Raw genomic sequence first — 15,259 nt, forward strand, 5'->3', positions numbered from 1 at the left:
GGATTGGCAAGCAGGTCAAATGTTGCTGTTGTTCAGTCCCTCAGTCGTGTCCGACTCTTTGTGAACCCATGAACACCAGGCTTCCCTGTCATTCATCATCTCCCAGAGTTTGCTGAAACTCACATACACTGACTTGGTGATGCCATCCAACCATCTCATCCTCTGTCGTCCCCTTCTCCTTCTGCCTTCAATCTTTCCCAGCATCAGGGTCTTTTCCAATGAGTCAGCTCATTGCATCAGTTGGCCAAAGAATTGGAGTTTCAGCATCAGTCCTTCCAGTGACTATTAAAGGTTGTGTTTCTTTAGGATTGAGCGGTTTGATCTCCTTGCTGTCTGAGGTACTCTCAAGGGTCTTCTCCAGCACCACAGTTCAAAGACATCAATTCTTTGACTCTCAGCCTTTTTAACTGTCCAGCTCTCATGTCCGTACACAACTACTAGCAAAACCATAGCTTTGACTAGATGGACCTTTGTTGGCAAAGTAATGTCTCTACTTTTTAATATGCTGTCTAGACTGGTCATAGCTTTTCTTTTAAGGAGCAAGCCTCTTCCAATTTCATGGCTGCAGTCACCATTCCACAGTGATTATGGAGCCCAAGAAAAAAAATCTGTCACTGTTTCCATTGTTTCCCCATCTATTTGTCATGAAGTGATGGGACCGGATGCCATGATCCTAGTTTTTTGAATGTTGAGTTTTAAGCCAGCTTTTTCACTCTCCTCTTTCACCTTCATCAAGAGGCTCTTTAATTCCTCTTTGCTTTCTACCATAAGGGTGATGTCATCTGCATATCTGACATTATTGATGTTTCTCTCTGCAAACTTGATTCCAGCTTGTGCTTCATCCAGCCCCACATTTTTCATGAGGTACTCAGCATATAAGTTAAATGAGCAGGGTGACAATACAGCCTTGAGGTACTCCTTTCCCAATTTGGAACCAGCCCATTGTTCCATGTCCAGTTCTAACTGCTCTTCTTGACCTATATACAAGTTTTGCAGGAGGCAGGTAAGGTGGTCTGGTATTCCCATCTCTTTAAGAATTTTCCACAGTTTGTTGTGATCTACACAAAGGCTTTATTATCATCAATGAAGCAGAAGTAAATGTTTTTCTGGAATTTTCTAGCTTTTTCTATCATCCAACAGATGTTACAATTTGATCTCTGGTTCCTCTGCCTTTTCTAAATCCTGCTTGTACATCTGGAAGTTGTCAGTTCATATACTGCTAAAGTCTAGATTGAAGGATTTTGAGCATTACTTTCCTAGCTTGTGAGATGAGTGCAATTGTGCAGTAGTTTGAATATTCTTTGACATTGCCTTTTTTTGGGATTGGAATGAAAACTGTCTTTTCCGATCCTGTGGCCACTGCTGAGTTTTCCAAATTTGCTGGCATGTTGCATGTAGCACTTTAACAGCATCATTGTTTCAGTTCAGTTCAGTTCAGTTCAGTCACTCAGTCATATCCGACTCTGCGACCCCATGGACTGCAGCACGCCAGGCCTCCCTGTCCAAGCATCATTGTTTAGGATTTGAAATAGCTCAGCTGGAATTCCATCACCTCTGCTAGCTTTGTTCATCCTGGTGCTACCTAATTAAGGCTCACTTGACTTCACACTCCACAATGTCTGGTTCTTGGTGAGTGATCACACCATCGTGGTTATCTGGGTCATTGAGATCTTTTTTTGTTTAGCTCTTTTGTGTACTCTTGCCACCTCTTCTTAGTGTCTTCTGCTTCTGTTAGACCCATATCCTTTCTGCCCTGTATTGTGCCTATCTTTGCATGAAATATTCCCTTGGTTTCTCTAATTTTATTGAAGACATCTCAGCTGCTGCCGCTGCTGTTAAGTCACTTCAGTCGTGTCCGACTCTGAGTGACCCCATAGACGACAGCTCACCAGACTCCCCCATCCCTGGGATTCTCCAGGCAAGAACACTGGAGTGGGTTGCCATTTCCTTCTCCAGTGCATGAAAGTGAAAAGTAAAAGTGAAGTCACTCAGTTGTGCCGACTCTTAGCGACCCCATGGACTGCAGCCTACCAGGCTCCTCCATCCATGGGATTTTCTAGGCAAGAGTACTGGAGTGGGGTGCCATTGCCTTCTCCAGAAGACATCTCTAGTCTTTCCCATTCTATTGTTTTCCTCTATTTCTTTGCATTGCTCACTGAGTAAGTCTTTCTTATTTCTCCTTGCTATTCTTTGGAACTCTGCATTCAAATGGGTATAACTTTCCTTTTCTCCTTTGCCTTTCTCTTTTCTCAGCTATTTGTAAGGCCTCCACAGACAACCATTCTACTGTTTAGCATTTCTTTTCTGGGTGGATGATTTTGATTACCACCTCCTATGCAATGCTATGAACCTCCATCATAGTTCTTCAGGGACTTTGTCAATCAGATCTAATCCCTTGAATCTATTTGTCACTTCCACTGTATAATCTTAAGGGATTTGATTTAGGTCATATCTGAATGGCCTAGTGGTTTTCCCTTTCTTCAATTTAAGTCTGAATTTTGCAAGAAGGAGTTCATGATCTGAGCCACAGTTAGCTTTGGGTTTTGTTCTTGCTGACTGTAAAGAGCTTCTCCATCTTTGGCTACAAACAACACAATCAATCTGATTCCGGTATTGACCATCTGGTAATGTCCATTTGTAGAGTTGGCTCTTGCGTTGTTGGAAGAGGGTGTTTGCTATGACCAATGTGTTTTCTTGGCAATACTCTGTTAGCCTTTGTCCTGCTTCATTTTGTACTCCAAGCCCAACTTGCCTGTTATTCCAGGTATCTCTTGACTTCCTATTTTGCATTCCAGTCCCATATGATGAAAAGGACATCCTTTTTGGTGTTAGTTCTAGAAGGTCTTGTAGGTCTTCATAGAACTCTTCATCTTCAGCTTCTTTGGCATTAGTGGTTGGGGCATAGACTTGGATTCCTCTGATATTGAATGGTTTGCCTTGGAAACGAACCAAGATCATTCTGTCATGTTTGAGATTGCACCCAAATACTGCATTTCAGACTCTTTTGTTGACTATAACGGCTATTCCGTTTCTTGTAAAGGATTCTTGCCCACAGTAGTAGATACAATGGTCATCTGAATTAAATTCACCCATTCTTGTCCATTTTAGTTCACTGATTCCTAGAATGTTGATGTTCACTCTTGCCATCTCCTGTTTGACCACCTCCAGTTTACCTTGATTCACGGACCTAACATTCCAAGTTCCTATGCAATATAGTTTTTTACAGCATCGGACTTTACTTTCACCACCAGACACATCCACAACTTGATGTTGTTTCTGCTTTAGCTCAACCTCTTCATTCCTTCTGGGGCTATTTCTCCGCTCTTCTCCTATAACATATCAGACACCTACCAACCTGGAGGGGTTCATCTTTTGATGCCATATCTGTCACCACAGCAGGGTTGGTCATTGGATCAAGTAGGATTCTGCTTTATCCAATGACCACATGTGACATAAATTGATCATTATACACAAAGGCCCCACCCCCAATTTTTTTCCCCTGGAGTTTACACACCTAAGGGGTGGCCCTGACACTAGAGAGATGGCAGGGAGAAAATCAGGCACAATGCTTGCTCCCATGACAATCCTAATCATAAACACTAATCAAATGAGGACCAGAAAGAATAAAATGTTTGTGAGCCCAGGTGGTGCTAGTGATAAAGAACCTGCCTGCCATTGCAGGAGACATAGAGATGCGGGTGTGATCCCTGGGTCAGGGGAATCTCTTGGAGCAGGGCAAGTATTCTTGCCTGGAGAATACCATGTACAGAGAGCCTGGGAGGCTACAGTCCATAGGGCTCCAAAGAGTCTGACATGACTGAAGCAACTTAGCACACATGCACGGGACTCATATAGGGACACGGTTTGTTGTATGAGGTAGGTATTACTACCAGATTCACTTTACAAATGAGGTGACTGAGGCACAAAGATGTTGAAGTCCTGCTCAAGGGCATGCTCAAGTAGAGCAAGAAGCAGATGGAGACACTTGCTCGCCTGGGAACCCGTGAGATGTAGGACTTCCCCCATCTACTCAGGCTGAAGGAGGAATATTTTGGCCTGAACACAAGGGGGTGGGAGTTATGAAGACAATTATAGTAGCAAGAGAGAGAAAACCTAGCATAAACTCGTTTAAGCTCAAATAAATGGGAACTCATTGGCTCCTAGGAGGTCCAGGAGTGTTTATCTTCAGGCATGGCTGGATCCAGATGCTGAGATGATATCATAAGATTCAATCTTTCCCTTCTCTTCACTATTCCTTTTTTTTTTTTTTAATTAAAATTGAGGTATAACTTACACACAGTAAAGTGTACAGACCTCAAGTGTACACATCATTTAATTTCTACATACAAAATTACCACCCGAATCAAGATGTAGAATTTCCAGCAGCCTATGAGGTTCTCTCTTGCACCACTGTGATCAGTAACACCTGAAGAGTAGCCTCAGTGCTAGACTTCTATCACCCCAGTCTAGTCTTTCCAAATCTTGCTTTTGTATAAATCAAATCGTACAGTGGGTATTCTTGAGTGGCTCACTTTACCCCATCAGGATTATAATTGCTGAATTTGTGCTTCTTGTGTGTGATAAAGCTTGTTCTTTTTCATCACTTTGCAGTATTTTATTATATGAATATATCACAAATTATTGTTGATAAACATATAGATTGTTTCCAGTTTTGGCCACTATGAATAAAGCTATTATGAGCATTTTTGTATACATCTTTTGGCAAACAAAAATACTCAGTTCTGTTGGGTGTATATACTCAGAAGGAAAGTTTCCAGAAAATAGAATATATGTATGTTTAGTTTTAATAGATCCTTCAGAATAGGTTTCTGGAGCAGTTATCTCAATTTACACCCCCACGAGCATTTTTTAATTGGATTATGTGTCTTTTGCTTACTTGTTTGTAGGAATTCTTTATATATTCTGAATATTGTAATTCTTTTTCTGATATACGAGTTTCAAATATTTTGTCCCAGTCTTTGGCTTGCTTTTTTTCTCTCTTAATAGTGTCTTTATATGAATAGAGGTTCTTAATTTTAATAAAGTCAGATTTAACATGCATTTTGATGTTTAATTTTATTTGGGGATGCGTGTGTATAGCCTGTTGAAGAATATTCTGCCTCTCTCAAAGGCTTGGACATATTCTCATTTGTTTTTCTATAGAAATTTAATTGTTTCAGCTTTCATATTTAGACCTGTGATCCTTCACGCATTAATTTACTGTGAATGGCATAAGGTGGAGATCAAGGTTCATTTTTTTCCATATGATATCCGATTAACCCAGCACCGTTTATTAAAAAGTACCTCCTCTACCCCTCAGTGCATCGTAGGAAAGCATTTGTTGTAAACGGGGTGATTGTATATATGTTTCTACTATACTTCATGCTCCACTAGCCACTAATGTGGTCACTCCATGTGGTATCAAAACACTCAAGTGTGGCCCCAGTCTTACCCTAATCGATTTAGCACTACCAGGTAAAAAGAATGCCTCTTCCTCAATCAATAATCTCAGCATCACACTTGAGTTTCCATACTAATCCTTGGACCAATCAGTACAGTCAACATTGATTGACCAGCATTTGGTCATATGCCCACCGCTAAAGGTGGGGTGGAGGGTATGGAGAGGTGCCTATCCCAAGCTCTCAACTGGGGTAGGAGACATGGTTCCTCTAAGGACACTTGGGATTCTGTTACGAAAAAAAGAAAAAGCGAATGGATGCTAAGGTCAGCAAAACAAGGACAGCTTGGAAAGTCTCTGTGGCCTTTGGAAGGCCCTTCGATCTTTTAAGTTGTCATCGTCCTGATCTGACTTATTCATAGGGCTCTCCCGGGTATCGGGCACTCTGTGAAGCTCTGCAGGTGGTGCAGAGATGCTTGAAGATTTCCTCTGATGACAGGTGAGACTAAGGAAGCTTAAAGAAGGATCCAGCATTACTGGGTCTCTTGGGTTATCCAGGGAAGCCTTGGGCAGGGCCGGGCACTGTGAGGCTGCCAAGCAAAGGCAGGTCTTGAGAGCTGCACATCATGCTTCGTTTCACCAGCTGTGATTTCCAATGAGACACCGCTCCACTGGGGGCTAATGACACGGGGAGAGCCGAGCAGGGAGGCTGTGATTTCCAATATGCACTGGCCAGTCATTACAAGCAGGAAATGGATTTTTGCTGGGTAATCAAAGTCAAATCTCCCCCTTTCCCCACCCTTAAGTGCCCCCACCGCCAGCCCCCATCACACACAAGGTGCCCTGGCTGCTCGTTGCTCTCTGAGTCATCAGCAAACCAAAGCCGAGCCATGGTCTCCGCCATGCCCCCTCCCAGGGAGACCAGACGGCATCCTCTCCTGGGATACCTGGATTCACAAGAGGGAAGGAGGTGCAGGGAGAAGGACAGAGAAATAGGAGGGGTGAGGTCATAGGAGGGAGGTCTTCACCTGGCAAGAAGTGCACGAGAAATAAAGCAACCATGTCAGAGGTTTAATCAACCTTTGAAGACTTCACAGTGTTTGGACAGAAGTGTGTGAATAATATTCATTTGGATTGGCACCTGTGCACACCGCTGAAAGGAAAATAGCATTTTGTTGCCCTTGTGATGAGGCGCAAGCAGTCTGTGGAGACAGGCTGTGCATCTCCTGGAAGCTGGGAAGATGGGTTGTTTTCTCCTTTGTTTCCGTCTCAGTGTGACCCTGTGACTCCTTGAAAATCCAGTGGCTCAGAGTCAATGCCTGACATTCCGTTTTCTGCTTCTAAAGACAGAGGAGGAACAAGAAAGTCCCTGGCAAGGGCGTTCAGCTGGGATGTCAGTGGCCAGGTTTCTGGCCATTCAACCCCATTGCTGGCTCGCTGAGTGGCCCTGTAATCCAGTGGAATTAGAACTCTGTGCTCAGATGCCCTGCATGCATTGTGCAGGTGACACGTCTGCCCCTCTGTTCTTCTGGTTTGGATGAGGGTCACCGTGGGAGAGGTGACCCTTGAATCCAGAGGGTTATGTGATGGTGGCCATTCTTCTCCTGAAAGGAGCCTGAGGGCATTCCATTGCCTGCAAACTGCAAGATGGTCAGATCACGTGTCATCAAGGGACTGAGCCTTTGACGAGCCCACCTCTCTTCCTTCTCAGTGTGAGGGCAGCTCTATCCTCGTTTCTCTCACCCAGGACCATCCAGTCTCAAAGATTCTGCACACCAACCAAGATCTCTGAAAGCTGGAACTTTTTATCCATTGGGCTCCTAGTCCTATTCCCCAGGCACAATGGACTCTGGCAAACAAGGCTGTGCTAGATCTGCCCCAGGCACCCTGAATCCTGTCCCCAAGGACACCCCAGCTTCTGTAGATGAGAGCCTTCCTTTCCACGCTTTACAGACTCCTCCCTGCCGTGGCCATGGGGCTGCCTTGGCAAGAGGTGGTGGCGATGAGAACGCCCAGGTGCTTCCACGCTCAGCCCTTGCCTGCCACCCCACCAGGTTCTCTTGGGCCCTTGAATCTCCTCCCACACTCAGCAGCACTCTCTCCTCCCTGGTATATTTCAGGCCCCTCTGTCCTGTTGAGTACCTTCTGTGCCCCTCTACCTCCCTCCCTCCGCCACCCCACTCCCTTATCTTCCTTTCTCCTCCCTGCTTTTTCTCCCCTGCCCATGCCCCCCTCATCTTATCCCTCATTCTCCCTTCTTCCTTCCAACTCTCCTCTTATTCATCTTCCAAGACAGCTCTCCCCAAGGAGCAGGCACACTGCCTAGTGCCAGCCAGCTTCCCCAGCAATTCCGGCATGTCGGTCTTTCTGAACGATTGTCATGGAGTATTTCCTTCACATGGATCTGACAGCACACACTCAGGAGGTCACACAGCTGGTGAGGACACAGCTCCCTTGCTACACAAAGGAGCCACCACACTAGCCACACAGGATGTGCGTCACCAGCCCCTGCTTTCCTCGGTACAGGACAGTGGGGCCGCTGACATTTAGACTAGAGAGGCCCTGTGCGTGCGTGCTAAGTCGCTTCAGTCATACCACTCTGTGTGGCCCCATGGACTGTAGCCCACCAGGCTCCTCTGTCCATAGGATTCTCCAGGCAAGAATACTGGAGTGGGTTGTCATGCCCTCCTCCAGGGGATCTTCCTGAACTAGGGATCGAACCAGAGTCTCTTTACATTTCTTGAATTGGCAGGCGGGTTCTTTATCACCAGTGCCACCTAGGAATCCTAGAAGGGCCCTTAGAAATCTATTTTCTGGCTCTGGAATCCATTGTGATCCCAGTCAATACCAGTAATAGAGCTTGTTTGCTATTCAAAATAATATAGTGTTAGATATTAATGTACACTTAATTAGGCATACATTAGGTGTACATTAATATCTAATAGGTAACAATATCTAATATTATGTATTGTCTATATTACAGAACCATGTACCTAGTATAAATAATAGAGACAGTATCCACAATATGGTATATATATTACAGTATTAGATAATATCTAATATTGGGTGTTAATGTCTATATGGGACTTCTCTGGTGGCTCAGACAGTCAAGAATCTGCCTGCAATGTAGGAGACCTAGTTCGATTTGTGGGTCAGGAAGATCCCCTGGAGAAGAGAACAGCTACCCACTCTAGTAGTCTTGCCTGGAGAATTTAATGGACAGAGGAGCCTGGTGGGCTACAGTTCATGGGGGTCTCAAAGAGTTGGACGTGACTGAGCAACTAACACTTTCAATGTCTATCTAGAGAAAGAACAAAACTGGAAGAGCCACAAAAGCTAAACAAAAAGAATGAGAGAGAACTGCTGTAGGAGGTACCGAAAATATTTAAACCCTATTATAATTAAAATAGGCCATTATTCTTGTTCAAAGGGAGAGACAGTTCAGTGGGAAACAATAGGGCCCGGAAATAGGCCTAAACACAAAAAATCCACTTAGCCTCTGTTAGAGGGGGAATTTCAAACCAATGCAGGGAGGGATGGACTTGAAGTTATTGGGGTTACCATTTAACACTGTACTGTCCAATATGGGCTAGAAGAGGAAATAGCAACTCACTCCAGAGCTCTGAGCTGGAAGATCCCATGGACAGAGGAGCCTGGTGGGTTATGGTCCATGGGGTCACATAGAGCCAGACACAACTTAGTGACTGAGTATGTCCAATATGGAAGCCACTAGCCACATGTTGCTGTGTATACTGGAAATGTGGCCAGTCCAAATACAGTGGATTTTGAAGATTTGGTATGCAAAAAGAAAGACTTGGTTTGCAAAAAGCCACTAGCCACATGTTGCTGTGTGTACTGGAAATGTGGCCTGTCCAAAATATGAAGGATTTTGAAGACTTGGTATGCAAAAAGAAATGTAAAACACCTAATTTGTAATTTTCATATCAGTTACATTTTGAAATTATATTTTAGAAATGGTATTATAATTACTTCCACTTGTTTCTTTTTACTTATTTTAATGTTAACAGAAAGTTTTAAATCACATGTGTGGTTTACATTATGCTTCTATTGGACATCACAAGTCTGACAATTTATAAAAGGAAGATTGAATCTTCATCCCCAAAATATCAAATATAAAAGCCAAATCAATAAATGTAATGAAAACAAAATGGAAATAAAATATGTGTAATTAATTTTATTATTTTATTTTATGATCCTGGTTTTGGGAAGATCTTTGAAACCACGACAAAACTCAAAAGCTATTTGTTGAAAAGATTGATAAATTTAATGTCATTAAAAAATAAAATTGCTTATACACAAAATTACATTTTGTGCCGGTATACAAAAGACAAGTTTAATAGGAAAACATTTGTAATTGATAACAGCAAAAAGTTCATGCAAGAAAGCTCTTAAAAAAGATGAATAAACCTGTAGAATTTGCAAAGCATATAAATAAGCTGTTTAAAGTTTAAAAAGTAATTAAAAGTCATCAATACATATATAAAAGAATTCAACTTCACAACTGAGATATGAAAACAAAAATAAAACACTGTTTTTTTAGCGTGTTGACAAAACTTAGAAGATTGTGAGGGTAGCAAGAAATGAGCCCTCTCACTGGTGGAAGTATAAATTTGGCACCTCTTTGAAAGTCAGCTCTGACTACAACTATCAAAATGTTAAATGCTTATATCCTTGGACCCAGGAATTCTTCTTCTAAGAATTTAACCTACAAATCACTTGTATGAGCGGGCACAAGTAAGTCTCTAACAATGTTCACTGCAATATTACAATAGCAAAAGTCAACCAACCACCAACCAATCTACATAAAACAACTTCAAGATCCATCAGTCGGGAAGAGGAAGTACATTTTGATACCATCATGCCATGGACTACTACATGGCCATAAAAAGAATGAGGTAGGCTTACATATGTTGATATGGAAATATCTTCAGTCTGTATTAGTACACGATCAAAGCAAACTGTAATTCTATGTGTAAGTTTTGAAAGATATAATTATATACAATGTGATCACATAAAACACTTCTGGAAGGATCTTTAATTCATTGAAGGTAGCTATTTCTCAATGGGTAGGCAGTATTCAAAAGTAAGAAAGGAAATTGTTTCATTCCTGTTTTTATCCCTTTGTGTTATTTGAACTCTTTTTGAAAATACTGTGTTCACCCACTACTTATAATTTCTAAAATAAAGATTTAAAAATTGTCTGATCTAACCTATTATTTCAAAGAAGAAAATCAAGATCCAAGAGAGGAGATGTTTTTGTTATTAACAAATCAGAATTTAGCAACTTATAAAATTATTTTCTGCTGCTTGTAATTTTGCTGGTGAGGAGTCTAGGAAGGGCTTGGGGGTGAGGCAAGTGCACTCTCCTTGGCCCTTGCAGTGAGATGTGGGCTGGGCTAGCAGGCATCTGAAGACTCCACTAGGCTGGTTGGATGAGAGGACTCATTCTCATGGCCAGTATTCAGGGCTAACTGTCAGGAACTCAGCAGCACAGTGGCTGAAACACCCCTCCAGCGCAGCAGCCTCAGGGTAATTGAGTTTCCTACATAGTGGCTAGCTTCCCCAAAAGTGAATATTCCAAGAAAATCAAGCAGGAGCTGTGTGACCTTTTCTGACCCAGTCTTAAGCTTCACATAGCATCAGGGCCACCATTCAGTATTGGTCTGTTGTTTAGTTGCCAAGTCATGTTACACTCTTTGTGACCCCATGGACTGTAGCCCACCAGGCTCCTCTGTCCATGGGATTTCCCAGGTAAAAATACTGGAGTGGGTTGTCATTTTTTTCTCTAGAGGATTTTCCCGACCCAGGGATTGAACCCTCATCTCCCACTTTGGCAGGTGGATTCTTTACCACTGTGCCACCAGGGAAGCCCCTCTGTCTTGGTCTAAGCAGTTGCAAACCCACCTATTCAAGAGGAGACAACATAAAGCCTCCCCACGCCCTGACTACCATCATCACCTTCATCAGAAGGAGTGTTAAAAGAGTTTTGTGGCTGTGTTTTAAAACCATTACAGAAAGTAACTTGCCCAATACAATAATAAGAATGTGATTGAGGTCAATGGAGGCTAAAGGAGGAATTCTCTGGCTCCATCACTGTTCTGAGCTCATTCTGAATGTGACTTCCTGACCTCTCATCCCTGCTTCTCCACCGACTCTCATGCACCAAGGACTCCCACTACACACAGCTGAGCTCACTTTTCCCCCTTTTGTACAAATGCCTAATTGTTCTCCAGAGGTGTCCTTGGGGGCAGACACAGGAGCAGCCAGTCATGCGAGAGCCTCCTAAAGTCATCTATCTATCCATTCCTACTGAGTGAAACCGGGGGCCACTAGGGCCTCCTCTGTTGGCTCACGGTGATAGCTAAATTACTGAACCAATTCCTGTCTTGCCATCCCCCACTCACTCTTTCCCCCTCCTCTGCTGATCTCCTCTCACCCCTCTTCTCCTTCTTCTTCAAGAGCTTTGGCAGAAATTGTCAGGGAGTTGATCAGATTTATTCAATTTAGACTTAACAGACCTGGGACTCCTATTTCTCCTTCAGGTTCATAAGGTTTTTGATTCCATTTACAGGTTTATTCATTTATCAGATATTCGTTTCAATTCACTTTAAACACCAGGCTCGGGGAGATGAGTTCAAGGGAGCTGCTCATCATTTACTGCGCTGGCTCCTTTGAGAGCTGCTGGGCTGGCCCCATTTTCAAGCCAGCTGTGGCATCAGGTGGGGAGTGCTTTAAAGGGACAGGAGACCCCGAGTATCCTTTGCTGGGGAAAGCTGAGACTCTAGGATACGCCCCTTTCCTAGGTGGCTTGAGGCACTCTGGGGTGGATACCCTAGGGATACACTTCCATTTTCTTACTTAGAGAATGCCGCATTTCTAGACTGGGAGCTTCCTCCTAGTCTCATTTTCTTGGAGCTAAAGGTGAAGGTCCCAAGAGAGTGTTCTCACATTATCCTAGGAGGAGGAGGGCATGGCAGCCCACTCCAGTATTCTTGCCTGGAGAAACCCATGGACAGAGGAGCCTGGCGGGCTACAGTCCATGGGGTTGCACAGAGTGGGATGCGGCCTAAGCAGCTTAGCACTCATGCACGCGAAGAACTCACTCCTTCAGCCACTAGCCGCCTGCCCTCCATCACTATGCACCTCCCTGCATCTCTGCGAAAGAATGCGGCCCTGGGCCCTTCCAGGGAGCAAACACGCCTCCAAGGGATGGGGCAGGAAGTTTCGAGCAGCCTGAGGGTCCTCCTTTATGCCTCACCCACCACCCTACTGTCTGCTACCCCAGGCCCGGAAGCCCTCTCACCACCAGGAAAGCCCTTCATACATCTCATCCACACTCTCCTGCTGGGATGTAAGCCCATTCCAGTCTCCATTTGCCATTTGTCCATCATTCTCTGAAAGGAAGAAAGGAAGAAAAAAAATCACCTTTTAGTTATTTAAATGGCATTATTAAGCCTCTTTGAGTTCTGTTACTCCCTTTCATTCTCCCAGCAAAGAACCTCCAGATCACTGCATCTCTCACGTGGACACGTCTTCCTGCTCCCTGTCCCATCTCCCGCTACGAAAAGCCCACCTTTGGGATGTGGTCTGGGCCCAACCGGCCACCTGCTCCCACTTGGGCCCTGGTTCTCAGTGAGTAAGGGAAGACCGTGGCACCCCAGGACCCTGGGCCCTAGAGATGGGGGCACAGGGAAGAAGGGCCATCCCGCAGCAGTGGCCACACAATATGGCTGAGGCCATGATAGCTTCAAACAACAGTGGGGTAACATGCTGGCCGCTGTTTTTAACACCTCCTGCTTAAATACCAAGCATTGTCCCCCTTGTTTTGCTCTCCAGGACCACTCTAGTAGCCGGCCATTCCTCAGCCTAAGTCAGGCAGCCTTCCAAAGTCTTGGTGAACCCCTGACATACTTCCAAAAAAAATTCCTTTTTCTTTACTCCACCCAGAGCCAGTTCCGCCTGCTTGCTACCAAGAACTTGCCCCTTGCTCCAGAAGGACAGGAGACGGGGCCATTCTGTCACTAGGGCCTGAGCAAGCAGGTGACAGGGTGGCTCCGGAGCTTCTGGACCTGGCCCAGAGCAGCTCTCCTGAGAACTGGGCTGCCCCCCGGGTACAGGTGGTCGGGCCTGGGCACCAGAGGCCAGGGCCCCTCTCAGCAACCTGGGAAGCACCGTTAGCATTCCTGTGGCCGTTCCAGCTGCTTGTGGGCTGACACTGTGGCCTCATGGGAGAGCGGCCTGGGGCCTAAAGAGCCTCCGGATTTTTTACAAGATGACATGTACAATGAGATAGCAGCTACACGACTCCCGCTCCAACCTTGAACCTGCTTCACATGTCCCCCAAACACACACACACGCACACCCAGACGTCTCTCCTCAGAGCAGAGACAGGCAAGAGCCCAAGCTCAGGTAACACCAACCTTCCACTACCACCCCGTCTGGCCTCTGGCAGGCCCTTTAACCTCTTTAAGCTTCAGGCTTCCCAGCTAGAAGGCAGAGGAGGGGTCTTCCTCCATCTTCTCAGTCTGCAAAGAAAGGCTGGGCTGGAGGAAGAAGTTCTTGAGTGCTACCTAAGGCAGATAGCACACTCGGCCACTGCCTCCCCCACTCCAGGGCTCTGCTGGAGAAAAGGAAAGGCCTTGGAGAGGCTGCCCATGAATGCATATGACCACTCCATCTTGCTGACCTGCGGAAACAGGGAAGACATCTTTTTCCTTCTTGTCTCTGAAGCAATATATATGTGAGCTCAGAAAGATGTGGAAAGTGACCGTTTCTCCGTTGAGACCGCTTATTCCAGAGAGGCCAAGAAAAGAAAAAAGGAAGGGGAGACGTGACGCAGGAAGAGCTCTCTGGAAAGCAACATTTAAGAAGACGGACTAGGAGGGCACATTCGATTGGAATCAGAGTGTACTTTCCAGATCTGCCTCTAACTGATTTCATGACCGGAAGCAAGTCAGTGAACCGTGCTGGCCCTCAGTTTAAACATCTGCAAAATGGACATAGTCATTTGCCATCTGACTGACGGGGGATGTACTTTGAAGGCTGCCTTCTGTTGTCTCTGCAAAACCCCTCTCACTCCCCATACTGCCCATCAAAGCAACTTGTACCTTGTGGACAATCAACATGTAAGCATGTATTTATCTAGATCATTCTAAAATGATTTGGAGTGCCTCATGTTTCAGTAAATGTGTACCATGAATGCACCAATTAATGGGCTAATGCATGTGAAAGTGCTGTGAAAAATATTTTTTAAGAAAAGGCTTTTGTCATCAGAACAGTCATGGAGGAAGGCTAAGTGGCACTTTCCAGAAGCACAAGCCCTCCTAGGAACTCTCCCCTGAGGGGCAAATTCTCTCTTAAGACCAGGTGATGAGCCAACTGACCTATGAAGGTGACACCCACTCAGCACTACTTTAAAAAAGGGGTTCCAATATCCAAGTTTTTAAAAAGCAGCCCTGAGGCTCCTAGCAATATGCCACTGGTGTTTATAGGGCATTCAGCCTCCAGGCTCAAGCTTCTTCGTGCCATACTAAGAAAGGAGATGGATTTTTCTAGGTACCTTCCTGCATCCACTTCAGAGGGTCCTGCCCCTCCCAAACATTCTTCGGGGTCACTGTCCATCACCTAGACCTCTCAGTTCCCTGTGTGAGACAAGCCCACCCTGGTCTCCCACCAAAATCCCAAAGCCACAGCTGGGGAGGGTCCGCCCTGAGAGACTTTGAGTCCCGACTCCAGGGATACGGGTCTGGGGCCTGGGGGCACCAGCGGGAGAGGGTTGGGGGGCTGCAGGCAAGGCCCACAGTGAGGGTCAGCTCCTCAGAGCTGGTGTGGTACATAGCA

Source organism: Ovis aries, chromosome 15 (genome assembly GCF_016772045.2).
Source record: "Ovis aries strain OAR_USU_Benz2616 breed Rambouillet chromosome 15, ARS-UI_Ramb_v3.0, whole genome shotgun sequence".
In the NCBI taxonomy this organism is placed as follows: domain Eukaryota; kingdom Metazoa; phylum Chordata; class Mammalia; order Artiodactyla; family Bovidae; genus Ovis; species Ovis aries.